The sequence below is a fragment of the Dreissena polymorpha genome, chromosome 1 (genome assembly GCF_020536995.1).
Source record: "Dreissena polymorpha isolate Duluth1 chromosome 1, UMN_Dpol_1.0, whole genome shotgun sequence".
NCBI lineage: Eukaryota > Metazoa > Mollusca > Bivalvia > Myida > Dreissenidae > Dreissena > Dreissena polymorpha.
This window is the reverse complement of record NC_068355.1, coordinates 193,191,810-193,218,199: the sequence shown is the minus strand read 5'-3', so window position 1 is coordinate 193,218,199 and position 26,390 is coordinate 193,191,810. Positions and strand designations below refer to the sequence as shown.

The 26,390-nt window shown below is 36.5% G+C and overlaps 1 protein-coding gene and 2 long non-coding RNA genes across 12 annotated transcripts in view; 2 read left to right on the top strand and 1 right to left on the bottom strand.

Annotated features, from left to right (window-relative positions):
* The window catches only part of LOC127864385 (uncharacterized), a 186,464-nt gene that overhangs the window by 109,973 nt on the left and 50,101 nt on the right, over positions 1-26,390 (top strand). The window lies entirely within an intron of this gene.
* LOC127864409 (uncharacterized) lies at positions 15,069-18,069 on the top strand. The gene is made up of 3 exons (XR_008041895.1): positions 15,069-15,095; positions 15,450-15,543; positions 17,972-18,069. It is a non-coding gene; the product is annotated as an uncharacterized LOC127864409 (long non-coding RNA).
* Positions 24,163-25,462, bottom strand: LOC127864418 (uncharacterized). The gene is made up of 3 exons (XR_008041904.1): positions 25,349-25,462; positions 24,797-24,930; positions 24,163-24,229 (listed from the first exon to the last, which is right to left on the bottom strand). It is a non-coding gene; the product is annotated as an uncharacterized LOC127864418 (long non-coding RNA).

Genomic DNA, 26,390 nt, shown 5'->3' with positions numbered 1-26,390 from the left:
CTTTGAGTTCAAAGATAAAAAATGGCTATAAATAAGCTTGTCCTGGCCATAACTAAGTCATTCATTGTGACATTTTAAAATCATTTGGCACATTTGTTCATCATTATTGGACGGTGTGTCGAGCAAAAGAATTACGTCAATATCTCCTAGGTCAAGGTCACACTTTAAGTTTAAAGGTAAAAAATGGCCATAAATGAGCTTGTCCGGGCCATGACTATGTCGTTCATTGTGAGATTTTAAAATCATTTGGCACATTTGTTCACATATCATTGAAAGGTGTGACGTGCAAAAGAATTACGTCGATATCTCTAAGGTCAAGGTCACACTTTGAGTTCAAAGATCAAAAATTGCCATAAATGAGCTTTTCCGGGCCATAACTATGTCAATCTTTATGAGATTTTAAAATCATTTGGCGCATTTGTTCACCATTATTGGATGGTGTGTCGCGCAGAAGAATTACGTCGATATCTCCAAGGTCAAAGTCACACTTTGAGTTCAAAGGTCAAAAATGGCCATACATGAGCTTGTCATGGCCATTACCATGTCGTTCGTTGTGAGATTTTAAAATCATCTGGCACATTTGTTTACCATCATTGGACAGTGTGTCGCGGGAAAGAACTACCTCAATATCTCCAAGGCCAAGGTCACACTTTGAGTTCAAAGGTAAAAAATGGCCCTAAATGATCTTGTCTGGGCCATAACTATGTTGTTCATTGTGTAATTTTAAAATCATTTGGCACATTTGTTTACCATTATTGGACGGTGTGTCATGGGAAAGAACTACCTCAATATCTCCAAGGTCAAGGTCACACTTTGAGTTCAAAGGTAAAAAATGGCCCTAAATGATCTTGTCTGGGCCATAACTATGTTGTTCATTGTGTAATTTTAAAATCATTTGGCACATTTGTTTACCATTATTGGACGGTGTGTCATGGGAAAGAATTATGTCGATATCTCCAAGGTCAAGGTCACACTTGGAGTTCAAAAGTCAAAAATGGCCTTTAATGAGCTTGTCCGGCAATAACTATGTCATTTATCATGAGATTTTTAAAATGACTCTTACATTAATTTTGTTCACAGTCATGTGAGGGCATGTCATGCGAAATAATTCAAGAGTTCAAAGGTCAAAATGGCCATAAATGATGATGGCATAATAAGTCTTAAAAATCACCATAAATTAAATTCTCTTGTTTTGTGCAGGCAACATGCTAAATAATCTATGTCAATGCGGCACGTGGGGGTATACGTCATGTCTGTGACAAAGCTCTAGTTATGATTTACTTTCATTTAAAAAAGTTCAGAAAATAGTTTGTTCATGTTGCATTAAATCAAAATTTTAGTTTATGTTTCCTTGGTATTGATAATTAAATAAGAACAGTGCGGGGATACATGCAGTCAAACCATCAGTTTGTGTAAAGCACAGAAATGTTCCATATGCTAAGAAAAGAAGCTGAAGTAGTAACAAACTTCATGTGCCAGTGCTTTAACTGGGAACAGCTACCAGATCTTTACATTTTTATCCACAGCTGATAATAAATCAGTTACCATGGCAGCCGGCTGCTTCTGAAAAACTGAAAATTTGAGGCACCCACACAGGAAATTTCACATTTTCATTTTGATGGAGCTCTAAAACCAATATTTCTATATTCCATAGAATTTAATGTGGCATTTAAAACAGGTCACATACTGAACTTCCCAAGTTTATTCTTCCAGAATAAAACAACACAATCTAAGTTTAGAAAAGTACGAATATGAATGAAATTTTTGAGGAGGTGGCTAATCAAAGACACACAGGTTAAAAACCTTTTTATGTGTTGCATGCATGTGGTTGTCATTATACATTGTGCCCAGCAGGATCTAGAGTATTTTGGGCTGTAAGCACAGTAAAAAGTACAGGCGATTTTCATCTAGACCACTTGGTTTTAATCCTCTTTCTGGAAGCATGTGGTCACCATACTGGACAGGTGGGGTTATCTACGGGTACTCCAACTTCCCCCACAGCACAAGACCAAACCAAACTTGGAAAATTTTGCAGCTGTAATTACAAATTCAAGTAACTTAGTCAGGTAGGAGTGTTGGGGCACACGTGGGGCACAATCTGGGTACACACTCCGGGTACACACTCCGGGTACACACTCTGGGTACACAATCAGGGTACACACTCAGGGTACACACTCCGGGTACACACTCTGGGTACACACTCAGGGTACTCTGGGTACACACTCAGGGTACTCTGGGTACACACTCAGGGTACACACTCTGGGTACACACTCAGGGTACACACTCCAGGTACACACTCAGGGTACACACTCAGGGTACACACTCAGGGTACACACTCTGGGTATACACTAATGCTACCTCATATACTTCTAAATACACAGGAAAACTATCATAAGTGGTGGTGTTTGGTTCTAGCATTAACCATTTCCCTCTCAGAAGCAAAGTGAAAATGGCTATGTGCAAACAGCATAAAACCAGAACAGCCTGTGAGTAACTCTCAGCCTGTTCAGGTTTTATGCTGTTTGCTGCTCATCAGTATGTAAGGGTTGGAGATGAAGCCTTGAAAACTTGAATCTAGTGAAAAAGATCTTTAAAGTGATATTATGGGCATTTTTCACTGTTGAATTGAGCTGAAAAGAATAAACAGGCCAAAAGAATAAGTTAATATGTGGTAACTGACCATTTATCTACAACTAACCTTGCTACCAGCTGTTTATAAAGAAATATATATTATTTTCGATATTTTACATGACTCGCCCTGTCCTCTAAGCTGATATGATCCGTAAAACAAAATTGTGTCTTTGTGTCGTATGAACGAATCTGCATAAAAACTACATTTAGACTCACATCTTACATCGAATCATTTCTGTCGTCAGTTGTCAAAACGAAAGTAAGGTTGATTTTCAAATGGATTATTTTTCTCTCTCCGGGATATTGTTTTAGTATGTTGATGCTGCATTAACAAATAAGTGTTTATGAAGTGAAAACACCAAAAATAAACAAAAGTTGCAATAGACACCTATATACTGTTAGATGCCCATAATATCACTTTAATTGAATTAAACTTTCTAAGGGACAACAAGTGTATGAAAGTATCTAAGTGGTAAAGCGTTAAACCATCAAAATAATACCAGTAGAACTAAGCTAGGCTTGCATCCGCCTGTTCTCTTGGCCTGTATATCATGCCAGTTATCAGGCCAACAGATTCTCCTAGGGATACAGCCCGCTGCCCTTCTATCTGCCAACTGAGATAGCAGCTTTCAGGCCCAGATAAGAGCCATAGATTAAACACACATTTCTGTTGATTACACAGATTATACCGGTTTTCATGTTTTTCATTCTTGCTTTCTCTGCAGATTGCGAACATTAACCTCTGGCAAGGTTAAATTGTCTTCAAGTGTATTCATGCTACTGTTTAACCCATTTATGCCTAGCATCTAGAAAAAAGGCTTTGGCAAACAGCGTAGACCCAGATGAGACGCCGCATGATGTGGCGTCTCATCTGATTCTGCCTCTTTTGCTTAAAGGTATTTCTATACGAAATATTCTAAAAAAATAGAAAAAAATATACTAAACATCCCTAATTTTGGAAATAGATTGATCCAATTTTGAAGGATAGGAGAGTCCACTAGGTATAAATGGGTTAAGGATATGCTTCTGAAATTTTTTTTCCTACATTGTTATGATTGTTTTGTAAACTTTTACCATTCCAAACAAGAGATCTTGATTTTTTTTAAAGATAATGCAATCCTTAACTAGTGCATCGAAATAATATTAAATTTTAAGCAAATATTTTTTAAATTTAAGTCAAATGAATTTCCATATAATTAAATAATTACACTATAGATGTATTTTATTTTTATGCCCCCCTTAGAAGAAGAGGGGGTACATTGTTTTGCACATGTCGGTCGGTTGGTCGGTCCGACCACCAGATGGTTTCCGAATGATAAATCAAGAACGTTTAGGCCTAGGATCATGAAACTTCATAGGTACATTGATCATGACTGGCAGATGACCCCTATTGATTTTCAGGTCACTAGGTGAAGGTCACGGTGACTCGAAATAGAAAAATGGTTTCCGGATGATAACTCAAGAATGCTTAGGCCTAGCATCATGAAACTTCATAGGTACATTGATCATGACTGGCAGATGACCCCTATTGATTTTCAGGTCACTAGGTCAAAGGTCAAGGTCACAGTGAAACGAAACAGTAAAATGGTTTCTGGATGATAACTCAAGAATTCTTACACCTAGGATCATGAAACTTCATTCTAAGGTACATTGATAATGACTGGCAGATGACCACTATTGATTTTCAGGTCACTAGGTCAAAGGTCAAGGTCACGGTGACCGGAAATAGTAAAATGGTTTCCGGATGATAACTCAAGAACGTTTTATGCCTAGGATCATGAAACTTCATAGGTGCATTGATCATGATTCGCAGATGACCCCTATTGATTCTCAGGTGAAAGATCAAGGTCACTGTGACCCAAAATAGTAAAATGTTTTCTGGATAACAACTCCAGAACGCTTATTCCTAGGATCATGATACTTCATAGGTCAAAGGTCACAGTGACTTGAAACAGCTAAATGGTTTCCGGATAATAACTCAAGAATGCTTACGCCTAGGATCATGAAACTTCATAGGTACATTGATCATGACTAACAGATGACCCCTATTGATTTTCAGGTCACTAGGTGAAGGTCACAGTGACTCGAAATAGACAAATGATTTCCGTATGATAACTCAAGAACGCTTACGCTTAGGATCATTAAACTTCATAGGTACATTGATCATTACTGGCAGATGACTCCTATTGATTTTCAAGTCACTAGGTCAAAGGTCAAGGTCAAAGTGACAAAAAAGTTTTCACACAATGGCTGCCACTACAACTGACAGCCCATATGGGGGGTATGCATGTTTTACAAACAGCCCTTGTTTCTTCACGCATAGTTCCAACATTTGTCTTATGATAGCATGTTTAATATGCAACATGTTTTAGAAAGCTAGTATCAAAGTTCTAGTAGAATGACCAGATCAGGCATTTTCATCTGATGTGTTTAGTTGAATGCCATGTTATACCTATCATGTTTTCACTTTATGACGAGCCAGTGGTAAAAAGTTCTTAACCCATTTATGCCTAGCGTCTAGAAAAAAGGCCTTTGCAAACAGCGCTGACCCAGATGAGACGCCGCATGATTCGGGGTCTCATCTGGGTCTGCGCTCTTTGTTTAAAGAAATTTCTGTAAGAACTATTCTAAATACATGTATAGAAATAAATATATTAGACATCCCTCATTTTGGAAATTAAGCTGTGGACTGTGCGCAATACGTTCCTCTATTATTTAACTCAATAAATTAATACGCAGTCTACAACAATACCGGTCAGAACCGGTCAACGAGACAAAGCATAATCATAATGGTTGTGAAAACAAAGCAGAGGTGTAACAGTACATCTTATCGGCTTAGATAAACAATTAACACGGATTTGTCCCTGAAAGATCGATAGATTAACCACTTTTACCTCCTAGTGGTCGCTTAATACAAGATTCGGATATCAAAATACACACAAATCAGCGGTCGCTGGTCGCGTAAGACAAAAGTCGCTTAATACAATATCATTATATAGCGAAAAAGCTCCGTGGGATTTCAAAATGGTCGCATAAGACAAAGGTCGCTTAATACAAGTGGTCGCATCCACAAGATTGACTGTATAGAAATAAATATATTAGACATCCCTCATTTTGGAAATAAATTGATCCAATTTAGAAGGATTGGAGAGTCCACTAGGCATAAATGGGTTAATTTTCTAATTATCCCCACGCTTTTTGGAGAAAAAGTGGGGATTATGTGGTTATCTCCGCCGTCTGTCTGTCCTTCCATCCTGGCCACTATCTCCTCCTACACTATTAGCACTAGAACCTTGAAACTTACACACATGGACTAAGCTATGAGCATATGTGCGACTGTGCACTATTTGGAATTTTGATCTGAGTCAAAAGTAATGGGGTTGGGGTGGGGCAGGGTCAGAGATTTTCTTGGAACCGCGATTCGAAAAAGGCTCATAACTACTGTGTTCCTTCAGATATTGCTTTCATATTTAGTATGCATGTGTATCCGGACAACACCTTTCCATGCGCATACAATTTTTGAACTTAGGGTCCGCGTTCAGGTTTCTAAATCTGCAACCGTGATTTAAAAAAATGCTCATAACGTCTGTGTCCCTTTAGACATTGTTTTCATGTTTGGTACTCATGTGTATCTAGACAAGACCTTTCAATGCACATATTTTTTTTTACCCCTGTGACCTTGACCTTAGGGTCCGCGTTTAGATTTTGGAAATCTATTATGTGGTTATCTCCGCCATCTGTCCGTCCGTCCCTGCCACATTTTCCTCCTACACTATTAGCACTAGAACCTTGAAACTTACACACATGGAAGCCATGAGCATATGTGTGACAGTGCACTATTTGGAATTTTGATGTTACCCCTGGGTCAAAAGTTATGGGAGTTGGGGTGGGGCCGGGTCAGAGATTTTCACTCATTTGTTTAGGTTATTTCACATTCACTTATTCATTTCCACACTGATTTACTTCAAATTGATACTGAACATCTCTTATGAAAATACCGTCAATCTCAACTATGCATGGCCCCATTACCAACCCTGGTGCGCCCCTATGTCAAACATGCGGCGTGGGGATAGGCGTCGGCCACTGTCCTGCCATTTCTAGTTAGTTATAAAATTGTCATGTCACCACATTGTCAAGCTGATGGGAAATGATCATGTCTCCACATTATATTCTTATATGCCCAGCTGTCGGTAAATGACACAGTATTTCCATTATGTCAAGTAACTATGCAAATGGTCATGTTTTCCTATAATGTCAAGTTCATAGTAAATCAGCTTGTCACTGCAATTGTCAGATTGCTAGAAAATGGACATGTCTGATCATAATGTCAAGGCCAAGGGTAATAAAGATGTCCTGTTTGAATGTTCAGTTGTTATCCCCTGCCAAAGGCGGAGGAATATAGACTTGGCCTTGTCCGTCAGTATATCTGTCAGTCCGTCAGTCTTTAAGTCCGTCTGTCACAAAACTTTTTAGGGCTATATCAGAACCTATATAAGATATTACCATGAAACTTCATGGGTCTATAGATATCAATAAGGACAAGTGCCATGCTCAAGAACCATAACCCTGCACTTTCTTTAATAAAGTTGTTATCCTTTTTTGTATGATGAAGCTTTTCAGAGCTATATCTCAGATACCTTGAAGATTTCAACATGAAAATTCATGGATGAATTCAAATTATTGAGAAGTGCCATGCTAAAGAACCATAACCCTTCACTTTCTTAAATAAGAGTTATTGCTCTTTGTTGTTTTTGTATGCTGGAACTTTTCAGGGCTATATGCCAGATACGATACAACATTTCATCAAGAAACTGCATGGGTGTTATAGATATCAATGAGGAAAATTGCAATTTATAAAAACAATAACCCAACACTTAATTGCTACCTGTTCATTATTACCCTGCACTCAATGATTATACTGTATATCAAGGGATTTGCACCGATCCATAAATAAAGTTTATCTGGCAAGGGATATCAATTCAATGAATTTGCTTGTTTATAAATGTTGTTTAAGCTGAAAGTCAGAAAAAAAAACTAATAAATGTTGGATGCACTGGGTCAAAAAGCACATTACCTCATTGCCAGGCTTTCCACTCCAATCATTATCAACTATGGTGCTCTACCTGTGGAGTCCCCCTGGGCTGGTAGAGTGCCTGGATGGAGAACAACTCCAGCTTCTGGAGGTCATCCTGTCCTGTTGTGACAAGCCAACTACAAGCCAACTAAGATAGCCTCATCTGCTAAAGTTGGGCAAAGGAGACCAAGGTGATGCATTGAAGCAGTGTAAAGGACCTGAAGCCCATGCCATCTTTGCGTGGAGAGCCATTGTGTTTGTCTGAGCATTGACAAGAAAAATAAAGACCCACCCATTAATCAATCAATTTATTTGCTACATTCATACTGAGCCCAGAAGTAACCAATATCTTTAGCCTTCAGGCATGATGTGTATTTTGACTGCGGGTCAACTTTCATAGGTGTGGGTTTATCATCGGCTTTCAAGGAGGCTCATGATAATCAAGGAAGGAACTTAATGTGGTTTTGCTTTCCCATGAAGTACCCCAAATGTAGACTATGGGATGATTGTTGAGATTTAATAAGCCATGAAAAGGTATATTGAGTGCCAAGAAAACCCATTAAATACTGACCTTGGTTGGCCATTTATCTTTGGTTGAATCATATGTCTGTTGTGGTATTGCCTATGCCCTTGATAGAGTTCACCTTTGGTGTAATTCTGGAAACTAATGTGAACATTTAAAACATAAAAACGTTTTGTGTGTTGTTTGTTTAATGCAATTAATGATGTTTCTTTTGCTAACATTTAATAACAATTAAGAATTTTTTTTTTCACCAGCAAGATTGTTAAGGTCACTAAGACAATGTATTTTTAAATACTTTTGAAGCAGTATTACTTTGATATTATAAAACATTAGAAAATAAACCTGACTAGGTATTTTGAAACCAAATGTATAAATTATAATCTTTATTGTCAGATTATTATTCAAACATTTTCTTTCGAGCCCTGAATTAATTCTATATTAACTCTAATAAAAACAATTTGAAATGTGTTTTATTTGGGCAAAAAGGCTTTTTAAGTGCAACATATACGCTCATCTATCATTTAAAATCCATGTCAGCATGTACATGATAAGCCTCTGAAAAGATTAATGTTTCATAACACTCCATGATAAAACTGGAAATCTCAATGATATTATTTTTAACTGATTGGATTTTTTCCAAAGCTTGGCAATTTTAACCCATTCATGCCTAGCGTCCTGAAAAAAGGACATTGCAAACAGCATAAACCCAGATGAGACGCCACATGATGCGGCGTCTCATCTGGGTCTACGCTGTTTGCTTAAAGGAATTTCTGTAAGAATTGTTCTTAATATAGAAATAAATATACTAGACATCCCTAATTTTGAAAATAAATTGATCCAATTTAGAAGGATGGGAGAGTTCACTAGGCATAAATGGGTTAATCCACAATAAGTGAATCCCAGACCCGTTGATATAATTCCACTATAAATGTGTATTGATAACACCCAGCAGTTGGATTCAATTGATGTCTCGGAACTCATCTGCACTTGATAATTATTGTGCAGCCATTTTTCAGTAATATTTATGTTAACCCTTTACCACTTAGATACGTATTTTCACGCATGTGTAGTTCCTTTGATAGTTATATTTATATTTAGACCTTTCTTACTAGATTCAAGTTTTAAAGGCTTCATTTCCAACCCTTAGATACTGATGAGCAGCAAAAAGCAAAAAACCTGAACAGACTGTGAGTTACTCGCAGGCTGCTGTGGTTTTATGCTGTTTGCACATAGCCATTTTCACTTTGCTTATAAGTGTGAAAATGTTATGGTATATTTTCATTTTCTCTTGTACAATTGCTTTTCACAAATTCATGGTATCACATGTTCATAATTACAATTTGCTGAATTGATTATTTTTATTCATGTTAAGTATGAAAATCATCCCATATCGTATTTTCATTAGCAACTAAATTACTGTACAATTTATTGCAAGCATCTGCCAGATACAGCAATATTGTATTCATTTTTTTCACGTCTCTGATGTGCCTGAGTTCATTTATGCATTAACTTAACTCATTTCATCGTTAGGATACAGCATTTTTGCTTTAAAATCTGTTTTCGTTCCTGTTCTGGTTATCAACCTTGGAATCATAAACCAGAAGAAATTAGTGGGCTGTACACTCATCCTTTCACAAGTTGCATAAGGAAAATCAAAGCGCTGAGGGCATACTTGTAAATGACAAGTCATCAGGTGGTACTTTAAGCTAGTGCAATCATTTCTTTTAAATAGCAATGTTCTAATATAATATGTTTCTATGTAATGTTCTTTGTGTCTACGATCGAATGCTTGTCTTTTCGATTGTGCTGAAGACAGACAATGAAAAACTTCAAAGGGAACGAAACTTGGTAAATAATTGAACACGATGTGCCATTTTTATTATATTCTAAATGACATCAGTTCATTTTAGTGACTACATTAGCCGAATGTTACTGGAGGTGTCTCTGTGAGCATCAGAGGCATGCTCTTAACACTTTCCCTCTCTGAAGCAAAGTGAAAATGGCTTTATGCAAACAGCATAAAACCAGAACAGCCTGCAAGTTACTCTCGCAGTCTGTTCCGGTTTTATACTGTTTGATGCTCATCAGTATCTAAGGGCTGGAAATGAAGCCTTTAAAACTTGAATCTAGTAAGAAAGGTCTTCAATTAAATTTATTCTAAGGGAATACACATGTGTGAAAATACGTATCTATTAAAGAGGTAAAGGGTTAAGTTTATAAAGACAATAATAATGACTTTGGGTGAATGAATTACAATTCTGCCCATTGAAAAACATGCCTGCCAGCGTTTGGACTGATTTTTTTAAACATAATTTGGGAATCTTGTGAGCACTTACTGCTTAGAACAGTTTCGTTACTTGCAAGAGTCTTAGGTTAGCCCTTAGGATATTAAGCTCTCTTAAATTTTGGTGTGGATGGGTAAGAGTTGAATCTTAGGCAAGCACTACAGCATTCGGTCCTCTTGTTTGTTGTTGTGTTTGCGTTGTTGGGTGGGAAATTTTTTCAGATCAGCCCAAGGGCTTCTCTCTCTCGCTCTTGATTATTGTTTCATGTGTTGGTGGAGGTTTAGTCTTAGGTGTATTTGTGGATGGGTGGGAGCATAGTCTCAGGTGAGGGCTTAAGGCCTTTAGCTCTTGTGTTTGTTTTTGTGTATTGATTAATGATCGGGGGAATATTGTTTTGGTCTGTCTGTCTATCTGCCTGTCTATCTGCCTGTATATCTGTCTGTCTGTCTGTCTGTCTGTCTGTCTGTCTGTCTGTCTGTCTGTCTGTCTGTGTGTCTGTCTGTCTGTCTGTGTGTCTGTGTGTCTGTCTGTCTGTCTGTCTGTCTGTCTGTCTGTCTGTCTGTCTGTCTGTCTGTCTGTCTGTCTGTCTGTCTGTGTGTCTGTCTGTCTGTCTGTCTGTCTGTCTGTCTGTCTGTCTGTCTGTCTGTCTGTCTGTCTGTCTGTCTGTCTGTCTGTCTGTCATTATAGGTGTGTCTCTCTGTCCCAAACCTTTAACATTGCTCATAAAATGAAAAATCTTTGGTGTATGTTCTTTAAACTTCAACTATGCATGCATCTCATGGAGATCTACAATCAAACATGATTTGAGGACACTAGGTCAAAGGTCAAGGTCACTGTGACCTTAACATTTAAAATATAATCTTGTTTCTAAAATAGCTGCAGTGCGGCTTCAAGGCGCAGTAGGGGGCACATCTCTTGTCATCAAGTAACGTGGCCTTACTAGATTTGTCAAATGTCCATGTCAAAATTGTGAAATGGCCGTTCGGCCATTCTCTAAGAAGGAAAAAAGCCCTGATCTTAAAGGCTATTTCTTGTGCAAAGCATGCTGTTATCTTAATTGTAAATAATTTCAAAACATATTCATGCTTCACAGTGGTGCTTCAGACAAATTTCAATACAACCACCGTACCAGCTAACTTCAACATTTCTTTAATTGGTTTCCAGTACACATAAGTATGTATCTTTAACATGACATGGCAGTGAGAGTGAAAGATGTGTGGTAAATTACATTTAAAATGTATTGCTATGAAGTCAATCAAGAGGAACTTATTCAGAAATACCATGCAATCTTAATGAACTGCTATTCCAAGCAAACCACTCTCCCAGTACTCTCAGTCAACAAGGATGTGTGTTAACCCTCTTGTTTTATTGTAGCTGTCCAAATGTTTTGACCTAGATTGTTTCCATTATTGTATGCATTAAGACCATTGACCGCAAATGAAATTGAACACATTGTTGTATTTAGGCAAAGTAACAACAACAGTTTCATGTATATCCTTAACTGTATTATATTACTTACATACTGGTTTAAATAAACAGGCAAGCAAACATTAGTAGTGACCATGATTTAGTAAGTTAGTCCTCGACATCATCAAGCTGAAGTTAAATAAGTTAAAGAAGAGGCGCAATACCAAGGACCGCTTCATTAGATTTGACTGAAACTGAACAATGCCTACAAAGCAGAGGCAGTCAAAGTACATATAAGTTGCAAGGTTGCAGCCCAGAACATCTTTGACAATGGGACACATAAACAACATCAATTAAGTCCTTCTGTCATTGGCCAAAGAAGTTCTATGAAGAGAGAAAAACCCATGTGTGATGACCGAGATCATGGACCTAAAAAGAAGAGAGCTGAGGCATGAGAAGTACACCAGCCTGGACTCTCGGACAGAATACCAGAAAGAGAACAGGGAGGTGAGAATGAAAATGAAACAGGCAAATGAGAAATTGTCTTAGGACAATTTTAGCAATATTGACAAGGCATGACCATAGACATCAGTAAGGAGACCTTCAAGACCCTCATGAATATCATTCAGCCCAAGGCCAGTGTTATAGCAGACAATGATAGGGACCTTCTGACCAAGAGTGCTACAAGCTTAAACAGATGGACCAAATACTGCAACAACCTATGTAACTACTTTAACCAGAGCCCAGTCATTTAAAAACGATCACGCACTTGGCGGGGAAGACTACTTGTCCACTTGTAAAGTCTGGCCAAAGCTGGGGTCGTATTGGCCCCTTAGCAGTACTGATGTCATTATTGGACTGGGTTGCTGCCAAGTCTTGAAGCTAGACACCTCCTCCAGCTTCTCGCTGTTTATGGTGCTAACTGCACTGGTGTTGTTCGTGCTGTTCATTATGGTATCCGACTTTTCAATGGTGACCTCTATCTGTTTTGCTCTTGCAAAGAGTCTATTGGTAAGGTCTTGGAGCTCACTGCTAGTTCCACCAATAAGGCGAATGTAATCAGCAAATCTCAAGTTGTAAATGGTTATTCCATCAACGAAGATTGGGCTGTTACCAGTAGTGGTCTTTCAGGGTCTCCTGTATTATCTTCTTTAGGAAAAGGTTAAACAAGACGGTCCAGAGCAGACATACATTTCGGACGTCCACTGTATTCTGAAGAATTCACCTATCTATCAATTGAGAAGTACTGTGCTGTTGGCGTTTTCGTAGAGTTATTGGATATCTTGCACCAACATTTGACAATTTTGACAATTCCCCCCCCCACCCCCCCTGAATCTGCCATAGGCCATCATGTCACTTTGCCCAGACCTGACAGTATAATTCTCTTCTGCCAACGGTTTGTTTTGCTTTTAATTACTTGAAAATGATGCCTAATATGACTATGCTGGGTTGGATGAGGAGGCTGATGCTGGATAATTCTGGCATATCTTAAAGTTGCCCTTGTTTGGTATGGTGATGACCGGAGCCTGGATCCATCCCAGGGGCCTGCTCTTCTCCTACCAGATCATGACTGGCAAGTTCTGCATATCTGCCTTGCTTTATCAGATGAAATAGGCCAAAGAGAAGTGGAATGATGGGCAGTGTAACAACATTGACAACACGATTACCACGGGCAGCAGTAACAAGAAATATCTTTAAAAAAGATATACGGCGTAAATAGTTTAATGAATGAGATCAAGGATAGCGAATGTCTTTTTCTGTGCAGTTCTTAGCTGCATCACACGCAGTACGGGATGTTACGGGGAGTTTTCGCGGCTTATTTTACATTATAACATATTGCTGGTCATAAACCTATAGATACAAAACAGAAAACCAAAAGAAGAATGGAAGTGAAATTTAAACATATGAGTCAACCGGCCACACGAGAAGTATCCGTATTTATAGGCGCGTTCTTCGAACAAACCTGTTTTAGTGGTTTGTCGGGCATTGCTATTTGATTCGATTATTAACAGTATCAATTATCATCGTGCTAATGCTTAAAGTAATATTATGGGCATTTTGCACTGTTGAATTGAGCTGAAAAGAATTAACAGGTCAAAATAGTTAGTTAAAATGTGGTTACTGATTAATTATCTGCAACTCACCTTGCTACCAGTTGTTTATAAAAATATATTTTATATTCGATATTCTTACGTGACCCACCCAGTCCTGTAAGCTGAAATGATCCGTAAAACAATTTCGTGTCTTTGTGTCGTATGAACAAATCTGCACTAAAACTAAATTTAGGTTCAACTCGTAAACGCATGATCAGTTGTCAAACGAAAGTACGGTTGATATTCAAATGCATTATTTTTCTCTTTCTGGTATATTGTTTTAGTATGATGATGCTGCATTAATTAATATAAGTGTATATGAAGTAGAAACATCAAAAATAATCAACGGTTGCGATAGACACCTATAAACTGTTACATGCTCATAATATCACTTTAGTACATTAGGCAATATGGACGAATAATTATTGTTAAATTTATCAACAATAATATTTATCATTATATTGTTGAAAACACATTAAGAATCTATTATTTACATACCATAATTATATTGCTGAATATCTTCATTTAACATATTTCTGGTCTAAAGAAAATTCCAGGTCCCCTAGTTCACAGATAGCGTCTGTATTATATAACGATTATTTTACTGGCCGCCAACTCCGGTGATGACCTGTATATAAACTCTGAATGTCCGCGAATTGACCCGATATACCTCGCGGGTTGAAATGCAATGCTTTAAAGTGAGGCCTCGCTTCCATTGCTCTTTATACTTTTACATGTTAACATGTTGACAGGAATAAGGAAGTAAGTACTAAATATGAGAACATAGCCTTTTAAGTATAAACTCTCTTGCGCTGGTAATACTCTGAAAATAAAAGGTGTACGCACAAACTGTATTGGGTAGCAGTACACGGTAGGAAGCAGAAATATGCGAATTGGCCCCGGTCAAAAAGTGAAATATTGGGAAAGGGTAGGTTTCCATGTCAAATTTGAGGGTGATAGGTCTTATTGTATCCCCAAATTGCATTAAATCCTGAGAATATGACCATTTTCAAATGCGAAACTGTGGGGTCATGACCTCTTGTTGTTGTTGTGTTCTTTGTTACTCAGGAAGGAAAACTGCGGTAGGCATATTGTATTTTGGGTTCTTTTTAAGCTGGAATCGCTAGTAGGGTCACGCTGTGAATTATTGCGCGAAAACCACCTGGATACCTGGTATTTATTCATGGTTTGATGGGTTGTGCTATGTTTTGCGTGTAAAAATATCATTCCAAAAGCAGGCTATCATTACGTTTCATTCGTCCCCAGCCACTTTCGTACATGGTAAAAAGTTGATTTTGAAGCCCCTTTTTGCGGCCTTGTCATTCTTTCACTTTTGTCAATAGTATCACCTGTACAGGTTCCATATGCTCTTTTTTTTATCTTAAATGTAAGTTTCAGACTACTTGTGTGCAGTGAATGTGTTTTTATGATTGCAGGTTCATTGTTTTCTGAATTGAGCGTGGTGGAGATCAAGAAGGCGTCCGCGGCTCCGAGAGAGTGTGTGTCTACCGTGGTCTGCTACCTTAAGTGGTAAATGACAAATTTTTGTTTACACAGCCTGCCTGTGAAATGTATTTTTTTAAGCTTTTGTACTAACGTGCAGTGTGAAAATGGGCTTTGGAGAGCTTAGTTTTCACAATTTGGATGTAAATAACTGATCTGAAAAAGGGAGGTAATTCAAATATTAAAAAATGGCTATTTTCAGCTGGAATCCGAACAAAGCTCTTACAGTGATTTCGCTGTCCGACCTCCAGTTTGTTATTTTTTTATCACGTTACTCTTACTGTAACATGTTATTTTAGTGTTTCTCATGTTCTTATTGTCTTATGTATACTTGAACAGTTGTATTAATGTAAGAAAATGAGCCAAATAGACAAAAATCAAGAAAATTAGCACCCCGAAGGCTGAAAAATCAACTATTTTTCTCAAAAATTAGGTCCAGACATGTTGGGAAAGGTATCGGCGGTGCAAGTAAGATGTATATAAGCATGAGCAGAGTGTTTAAATGGTTTCCAAACGGTTCCAGGAGACATTTAAAGTGTGTCTCTCTTGGAACTCTGAAAGCATGAATTGTCAGTGAAATAGGAATAAAGTGTCACTTTGGGTTAAGTGTTTGGTGTGAAGAAAGACAGTTTTTTTGCAAAACAGTTGATTGAAAACAGTCTGTTTTTGTTAGGAATTGTCTAAAATACTAGAAATAGATGCTTAAACAGTTATGAAAAAGAGTACTTGGTGTCCTTAATTGGTAAATGACAAAAATAATGTACACAGTCGGCCTGTGAAATGTATTTTTTACAGATTTTTCACCACCGTCCAGTCAAAAAATGGGCTTGGCTGAGCTTAGTTTTCATAATTTGGATGTAAATAACTGATCTAAATAAGGGAGATGATTCAAATATTGAAAAATGGCTATTTATGTTCCCCAGACTATACTGGGGGACATATTGTGTTTGCCCTGTCTGTTGGTTTGTTCGTTGGTTTGTTTGTTAGCGTCAAACTTTTACATTTACCATAACTTATGCAAATATTAAAGATAGCAACTTGATATTTGGCATGCATGTGTATCTCATGGAGCTACACATTTTGAGTGGTAAAAGGTCAAGGTCAAAGTCATCCTTCAAGGTCAAAGTTCAAGGTCAAAGGTCAAATTTTGCAATATTGAAGATAGAAACTTGATATTTGGCATGCATGTGTACCTCATGGAGCTGCACATTTTGAGTGGTGAAAGGTCAAGGTCATCCGTCAAGGTCAAAGGTCAAGTACAAAGGTCATATATATGTGGTGGGTGTACATAGTGTTTCACAAACACATCTTGTTTCAGCTGGAATCAGAAAAAAAGCTCGTAACAGTGATATGGCTGTCCGACATCGAACTTGTTATTATTTTATCAGGTTATTCTTACTGTTTCATGTTATTTGAGTGTTTCTCATGTTCTTAGTGTCTTATGTATGCTAAAACAGTTGTATTAATGTAGGAGAAGGAGCAAAATAGACAAAAGTCAAGGAAATTGGCACTTCGCGGGCTGAAAAATCAACAATTTTTCTCAAAAATTAGGTCCAGACATGTTGGAAAAAGTATCTGCTGTTCAAGTAAGATGTATAAAAGCATGAGTAGAGTGTTTATAAAAGTGAAACATGTTTGAAAGGTGTCTAAAAGGTTCCAGGAGAGATTTAAAGAGTGTCTCACTCAGAACTCTGAATGCATGAATTCTCCGTGAAATAGGAGTAAAGTGTGCACTTTGGTTTAAGTGTTTGATATGAAGAAAGACAGTCTATTTCGCAGTACAGTTGAGTGAAAACAGTGTGTTTTTGTCAGGAATAGTCTACAATACTTGAAAAAGCTGCTTTTGCAGTAATGAAAAAGAATAATTGGTGTCCTTAAGGTAGCAGTACACGGTAGGAAGCAGAAATATGCGAATTGGCCCCGGTCAAAAAGTGAAATATTGGGAAAGGGTAGGTTTCCATGTCAAATTTGAGGGTGATAGGTCTTATTGTATCCCCAAATTGCATTAAATCCTGAGAATATGACCATTTTCAAATGCGAAACTGTGGGGTCATGACCTCTTGTTGTTGTTGTGTTCTTTGTTACTCAGGAAGGAAAACTGCGGTAGGCATATTGTATTTTGGGTTGTTTTTAAGCTGGAATCGCTAGTAGGGTCACGCTGTGAATTATTGCGCGAAAACCACCTGGATACCTGGTATTTATTCATGGTTTGATGGGTTGTGCTATGTTTTGCGTGTAAAAATATCATTCCAAAAGCAGGCTATCATTACGTTTCATTCGTCCCCAGCCACTTTCGTACATGGTAAAAAGTTGATTTTGAAGCCCTTTTTGCGGCCTTGTCATTCTTTCACTTTTGTCAATAGTATCACCTGTACAGGTTCCATATGCTCTTTTTTTATCTTAAATGTAAGTTTCAGACTACTTGTGTGCAGTGAATGTGTTTTTATGATTGCAGGTTCATTGTTTTCTGAATTGAGCGTGGTGGAGATCAAGAAGGCGTCCGCGGCTCCGAGAGAGTGTGTGTCTACCGTGGTCTGCTACCATTGATGTCGAGAATTGAGTGTAAAACTGTTCTATCTATTAAGCCTTTTCATTCGAGATAAAATTGTTTCATACAGTAAAACAGTGTTACAAAGACGCGGATATGTTTCCAATGTTCTGGTGGTATACTCAAATCAGCCAATGGAATAAATGAAGTGTATTCATTCGTACCTAGCCGCGGGAAATTTTATTGGAATTTTATTGGACACTTACAAAGGTCAGGCTAAGGTGAAAAGCTGGCTTATGCAGCTTACGCCAAAAAAGGCATACAGCCTTCAAGACCTTCACCAACACAAGTGAGCCTAATGCCATAGCAGATGCTAATGGGAGCCGCCTAAGAGAGAGGGCTTCAATATATAATAACTTGAAATATTTTTTTTTACTAAATGCTCGACAAATTTCACTCAGCAGCCTAAGAAAGATCATGAAAAAATATAAAGGGAGGCATTTTTTGCAATCAATTTTTGCAAACTTATGTCTGTTTGTCATTTGTCTTGTGTTGAGAAATATATGCGTACTTCATAAAATTATGACACTTTGTAATATTTTGCTTAAGTTCATGTAGTTAGTATATTAAGAGGATTTTTATTTATATTTTAATTAGATTAAATTTGACTGTGTCCAAATATGTGTCATGGGGGTCAGTGTCTGTGACATATCTAGTTCTGTATGATTAGGCTACAAGAAACACATACATATTAAGAGTATTGTATAATCACTTGTATGGATTCTTTATTTACTAATTGTTTTGTAATTTGTATTTTCCACATTTTTTCTCTTTTGTGTAGGCATTTTTATTTTATTTTTTCAATTTCAGTCTGAAGACCAGCATGGTACATTGTGATTTAATGGTTCAATACAGAGTCAAGAATGAACACTTCAACCACTAGTTAATAACAATCAGTGTTCTCAGTAACAAGGAAGATTTTAGGCTTGCAAGTTTATTCATAATGACAAATTGTAAACTGAAACTGAAAGACACACTTAACTAAACAATGATTTCATTGTTACTAACTACTTGGAAAAGTATTTTTAGTATTACCCATCATTGATTAAAGAGGTTTGTTTTTAGAAGATTCAATTCGTACTCTTATATGGCAAGCGGCTCGACGCATAATCCCAAAAAACTAGGTTTCTCATGAGGCATATGTGTAAAATGAAATAGAAAATAGAAATAGGTGTGAAACCGTGAATAATTCTCCCCAAGAGCATTTTTTGAACAATGTTCTGACAATGCTCAGTAATATTCTACGAAACGTTGATAGCGGAATGGGCCTCTTGTTCATGTTTCCGTGCATGGGTGTTCTTGAGGAATGAAATAAGTAAAGTAATCGGTCGACATTGGTCTGAAAACGTTAATAAAAAATTGAACTGTTTATGAAATACATCTTTAATTGTAAATATTATTTTGAGACTAAAAATTCAGATCAATCGTTACATAATACATTGTTATAGCATTAAATGAGTTTCAAATATTCAGTTCCCTTGTTCGGGCCTCAAACGACTGTACGGTACAGGGGGCCGTTTCATCAATAATTACGTATTTTTATACGATCGTAAATTATGTATCGAGATTAATGTAGTCGTTTACGATTTTACATAAACTCCGTTTCATCAACGAAATCGTAAATGCAACATACATAAAATACGACTACTTAAATATACGTATTTTGTGACCGAAAAAATAGTGACACAGTCTGAAAAATTGCATGACGTAATTTTCGCGCGTTCTGTCAGCTAAGGCAAACATCGCACAAAAAACATACTCCTATAAATATGAGGTCGATTTATGTCTAATTATTTGGACTAACAAAAACAATGCTAGTTGTGAATCGAAACAAAAACAAACACTGGAAAACGACGTGTAGACCGTGTGGAAGGCTACCGATTGCTGTTTGGTCGACTCTCCTTCCGTTACTAAACGCAAAAAGAAGTTATTTTGGATGGAGACGGTTGAAATGTGAGATGAGAACTTGTTGGTCATGAATGAAGACAGCTGAAATAATTCGCGTTCAGAATAAATCTGAACGCGAATTATTTCAGCCAAGTGTCTGCCAAAGCAAAAATCATCAAAAGACTCTTAAGGCGGCAATTGATATTACCCATGAATAAAAATGTATTGGTAAGATTAATTGTTTTGTTCTTTCATGCAGAAATGTGACTGTGGTGTTGATCAATTAACAGTTTAATAATATAATTTAATAGACACCAATCGGAATTCAGGCTGACAATAACAAGACATCATGGATTGAAAGTTTGTCAAGTCAGCATTTTTGTGTTCAATTATCAAATATTTTATTTCAATAAGGTATTAGATTCACATGACACAACATGTTTAGTAATTACAAATGTCATATCATTGAGAATGCTATTTGTTTGTCTGTTATATTATAGAGGATATTTGTTGGATTCGGTGGATTATCGTTTTTAATTCACGAGTGATGATATACAATGATATTTTCACAAGTGGCGCAGCCACGAGTGAAAATATATATTTTCTATGATCACGAGTGAATTAAAATCAATATTCAACCGAATCCAACAAATTTTCTTTTTATTTTATGCTTTTTTCGCAGTTTATATACATTGTTAAAGAGTTTTACTTAAGAATGTCGTTGGGATTATGTTGTCATTTTGTCAAATAAATGACGTCATTTCACAGTAAACAATGAAATTTATCGATAATTCTCACTGATAATTTTCATTGTTTGAAACAGTGAAATTATCCGTTTTAATCCACCGATATTTCTCTATAAACCACCGGAAAGCATTAAATAAATATCATTGTCCACAATAATTTATTATAGTGTTGATTCACAAGATGTAAATAATCAACATTGATTTATATTGCTTTCTCTGCAAAACTGTGTAACATGTAAAGATCACAAATGCAGTTTTCATTTCTTTGTTTTTCCAGAAAACAAAATGTTATTACTGGCTGAAGGACCAAAATTGAATGGACAGAGAACACGGTTGTCAAAACTCAAACAGAAGTTGTGTCACTCAGCTACATTAAAACATAAAACTGAAGGCAGAAGCAACAAATAGTAATTTTTTTTCTATAGATTATAGTAAAGCTGACTGCTAATTATTTCCTACAATGAAAATGTAACAATTTATGTTTTCAATTTAAAGCTGGGCTGTTTTCGGAAAAAAAACAAGGTATTGTCATAGCCAGCGTGTCGTGTCGTCCGCGTCATGCTCAAACCTTAACATTTTGTCAATGTATTGAACTTTGGCCATAAAATCAAAGTGCTTCCACCTATAACTTTGAAACTTCATATGCAGCTCCACCTTGACGAGTTCTACACACCTCACCCATATTTGGGTCACTAGGTCAAAGGTGAAGGTCACTGTGACCTTAAAATAATTCTGACAAGCTTTTATTTGTTTAAAAATGCACCCGTAGCCGAGCGTTCACACCTGTTATGCGGTGCTCTTGTTTTTCATTGTAGTTCTGTTTTATGGGGATAAAGTATTGCTGCATTTTTTCATTTAACTTTATTACTGGTAACCTATTTACCAGGGTATGAACTTGTGTGTCAAGGTATTTTTTATTTAATTCTTTTGACGTCAATGTTCTTAAAAAAGAAATTGGAATGTAGAGCATTAGTGTCACACACAAATGTTGAGTTTAAGTTCAGAAAGCTAGGTTAATTTTGCAATACAAAAACCAACTTTCAGAAACAAAACCAGGTCATGTAGGCATGCTAACTTATTATGACCATAGTGTCATATGTTGTGTATTTAATATTTAGTTCTGTTAAATGTATAAACTAGTAAATTTATCTGCTTGCAGCAACATGTGAAGAATGAAGCAACAGCGTAATAAAACTCGGGAGATGTTGATGGCGTCAAGGGAAAGATATGCCATTCAGAGGGACATAAGCAATAATCATGAGGAACTGGTTTCTCTTTAAAAAAATGAAATTCTAAATTGCTCAATTGTTTCTGGAACTTTTAATTGATTTTACATGTGATGGTGTTCAGTGAGTCTATGAAACTTATTATTACACATACTATCATGTAAGATATAAATTGTCATATGAATAATAATACCATGCCCAGTTAATATATTGTACTTCCTAATTAATAATAAATATTTGTGAATGTTCTTTGTGTTTTATTCATTGAAAACTAGTGTCATAGCAACTGTTATCAAATACCATAAACATTATTATCATAAACATTTCAATAAAAATACAAAAAAAATGCACAGGTAAACAACATTTTTTAACGGTAGATGACTAAATAATTGAACAGAGAATCATAAATGGGTAAAGTTTAGTAAATACATTCGGAAACAATCTAATATACTGGAAAACTTCTATTTTTTTATAACAATAATATCTTTATTTATAGACGGCACACTTATTATAATAAAGTACGGATACATTTACAAGCCCACTTTTTATGCCCCCCTTCAAAGAAGAGGGGGTATATTGTGTTGCTTGGTCGGTCTGTCCACCAGATGGTTTCCGGATAATAGATAACTCAAGAAAGCTTAGGCCTAGGATCATGAAACTTCATAGGTAGATTAATCATGACTGGCAGATGACCCCTATTGATTTTCAGGTCACTAGGTCAAAGGTCAAGGTCACAGTAAGTCGAAACAGTAAAATGATTTCCAGATGATGAATTAAGAATGCTTACGCCTAGGATCATGAAACTTCATAGGTACATTGATCATGACTTGCAGATGACCCCTATTGATTTTCAGGTCACTAGGTCAAATGTCAAGGTCACGGTGACTCAAAATATTAAAATGGTTTCCGGATGGTAACTCAAGAATGCTAACAGCTAGGATTATGAAACTGCATACGTACATTGATCATGTCTGGCAGATGACTCCTATTGATTTTCAGGTCACTGGGTCAAAGGTCAAGTTCACTGTGACAAAAAACGTATTCACACAATGACTGCCACTACAACTGACAGCCCAAATGGGGGGCATGCATGTTTTACTAACAGCCTTTGTTTTAATGTGGCTCTGAGAATGTTCATTACAGAGAACACCTTTTAGAGCGAAAGTCAGTGGGTAAAATATCACTTGAATAATTGTTAATGGGGAAAAGTACCTTGAGTATATGATCTTTTCTGGAGCTCAGATAACTGTTCAATATTCAAGGGACCTTTTCCAGTTTTGGTAAATTGACTAAATTAAAAAAAATAAGTTTAAGATTCGCAAACTTTTGTTGTAGTTATGATATTTGTGATGAAACAGTAATACTTAACATTTACAATGCTCTAAAATATCCATTATATGCATCTTTTGACGATTTAAAAACCTTAAAATTTTAAACCGTTGCAACTATCTGCTGCAACACTCGACGATTGAATAATTTGTAGAGTTCTGTTGTTGTCGTTATATTTTGTGACACGATGAGGATTGCTTATGTAAAGTGTAAAATACATCACTCATTGTATCAACATGGACGGACAAGTGGTCTTAGTGTGAGGCTTTTACTTCAGGGGTCAGTGTTTTGAGTCCTGTAGGAGTTACTTTTTATCTTTCTTTAGTTGTATTCTTTTTTTACTGGAGCTTTTTAGATCCAGTGTTTACATGTATCAATATAAAAGCGTTTAATGAAAAACTTAAATATCTGCCAAAATTTAGGAAAAGTTCCCTTTAAAATAAATATTAAATCAAGCACTTGGTAATACCTAACACATAACTTTTTTTATTGGTCTTAAGAACATTGGCATTTTTTTCTTTCACAAACCTATAACCTTGAAGTAAATATTAGACAAATTATGCATACACAATTATAAAACATGCAAACATCAGCTGTTGTAACTATTGTGTCTAGACGACCAGGAATACCAATCCTTCCAAATCAGCTATGACACAACTTTACGCCATTTGGCTGAGTAGTGTAGCTCTGCCTATTCAGAGAAGACTCAAGCCATCTATCACTTTATAACATTTATAACTATAAATTTTTAACATATTTTATGAAACAGTTTGATCAGCTGCTGCCTCTTATCACATGCTGCTCGATGTACTGGTGTGTTGTTCATAACTTCCGGTTCCATCATGTTTCCAACCAATTCCTCTATCAGTGGAATGTTTGAATCCAGACACAGGTTATGCAGGGGCATGTACACATTTGATATTTCACAGCACTTATTGGACTTGAAAGGCCAACATCCACCAGTGGCATGCAGATATCTAAACAAATATCAAAAGTATTTCTTTAACATAGACATTTGTCTAAGTGACTAAATTGTCCTGATACCATTAATTGAATTTCAATATAAATTATATATAATATATAGCCTACAAAACACTTTATTTGTGCCTGTATTCACTATTAATGCACAATATCATTTAAATGCACTAGTAAACAATATTTCATACATAGAGTCTGAGGGTAAGCAAAATGAATTTTTAAGATTTAAAATGAAATAAAATGAATAAATCATCAGTTTATTTAAACGGACATTTTTTTATGAAACATCATATTCACACATGCAAACAACCTTCAGTTATTATAAAAGTTAATTTACATATAAATTCTAAAATTTGATAATTAAAGTTGTACGTTATCAAGCTTTAGAAGTTACGTTTGATTTAAGACACTGTGAGGCACAAGAAAGAGATTGGCAACAATAGTTGTTTTTTTAAATACTGTGTGGTCAGTTGATCTCGCACTGATAAGACTTATATTTCACAACCTATATAATATGTTACCAATCTCGTGATTTCAACACTCCAAATGCCCTTTCTACTACCCACCCTCTACATAGATGGTCATTGTAGGCCTGTTCCGCAGCATGGGAGGGATGAGGTTAAGAGGTCATCAGGTTAGTCCTTAAAGGATACCCACTATCTCCCAGCAGATGACCCTCATCATTGGTGCTCAGATATTGCTGTAAAGTGAAATATTTTATTAGGCAGTTGCTTTGTCATTGATAAAACAGCAGTCCACAGTTAATATTGTTAGATTAAGGTAGGAAAGCATCTCAATAAGTTTCACAAAACTAGCTTAAGTATTATCAAATCACTATATTTTAGTTACCTAGATGAAATAATGTAACTTAAGACAATATTTAAAGATAATACTGATAGCTGCATTGGCTAACACATAAAAGAACAAAAGCTTGATCACACAGTGCTAATGGTGCTTATTGTGGTAGTTAATGATTTTTGCGCATGTACGTAACTAATTATTATTAGATGTCAAAGATGATAAGCATTACGCTTATTTCAACCTTTTATGGTATTTATCTGCTTTTATACCAAATTTAATGATAAGGTAATGAATCATAATACTGTATTTACATTTACCTCATGCTGGCGTCAGCAACAGCCTGCACATTAATGGCATGGAATCCTCAGTTAACATCTCCCTTGGCAATATGCAATATGCCAAAATCTATAAAAAATAAAAGTTATTCATTAACATGAAAGTGCTCATCATTTCATGTTCACATTACCAACACAAAAGGGAGGAATGCAGAAAAGGAGTAAATAAATAAAAAAGCCCCATCAATATGCACGAAATAAATTTTTTGGATGGGGGGGTGCATATTTATAGCACTGCTGAATTGAATTTGACAAATAAATAAATTGTAATCAAATGAAAACAATATAGAAACAAGGGCTGTTTGTAAAACATGCATGCCCCCCATATGGGCTCTAAGTTGTAGTGACAGCCATTTTGTAAACATGTTTTTTGTCACTGTGACCTTGACCTTTGACCTAGTGACCTGAAAATCAATAGGGGTCATCTGCCAGTCATGATCATTGTACCTATGAAGTTTCATGATCCTAGCCATAAGCTTTCCTGAGTTATCATCAGGAAACCATTTTACAATTTCGGTCAACTGTGACCTTGACCTTTGACCTAGTGACCTGAAAATCAATAGGGGTCATCTGCCAGTCACGATCAATGTACCTATCAAGTTTCATGATCCTAGAAATAAGCGTTCTTGAGTTATCATCTGGAAAACATTTTACTATTTCGGGTCACCGTGACCTTGACCTTTGACCTGTAAATCCACAGGGGTCATCTGCTAGTCATGATCAATCTACCTATGAAGTTTCATGATCCTAGGCATAAGGGTTCTTGAATTATCATCCGGAAACCATTTTACTATTTCGGGTCACAGTGACCTTGACCTTTGACCTAGTGACCTCAAAATCAATAGGGGTCATCTGTGAGTCATGATCAATGTACCTATGAAGTTTCATGATCCTAGGCTTAAGCGTTCTTGAGTTATCGTCTGACAACCACCTGGTGGACGGACCGACCGACAGACCGACCGACAGACCGACATGAGCAAAGCAATATACCCCCTCTTCTTCGAAGGGGGGCATAATAATTAAG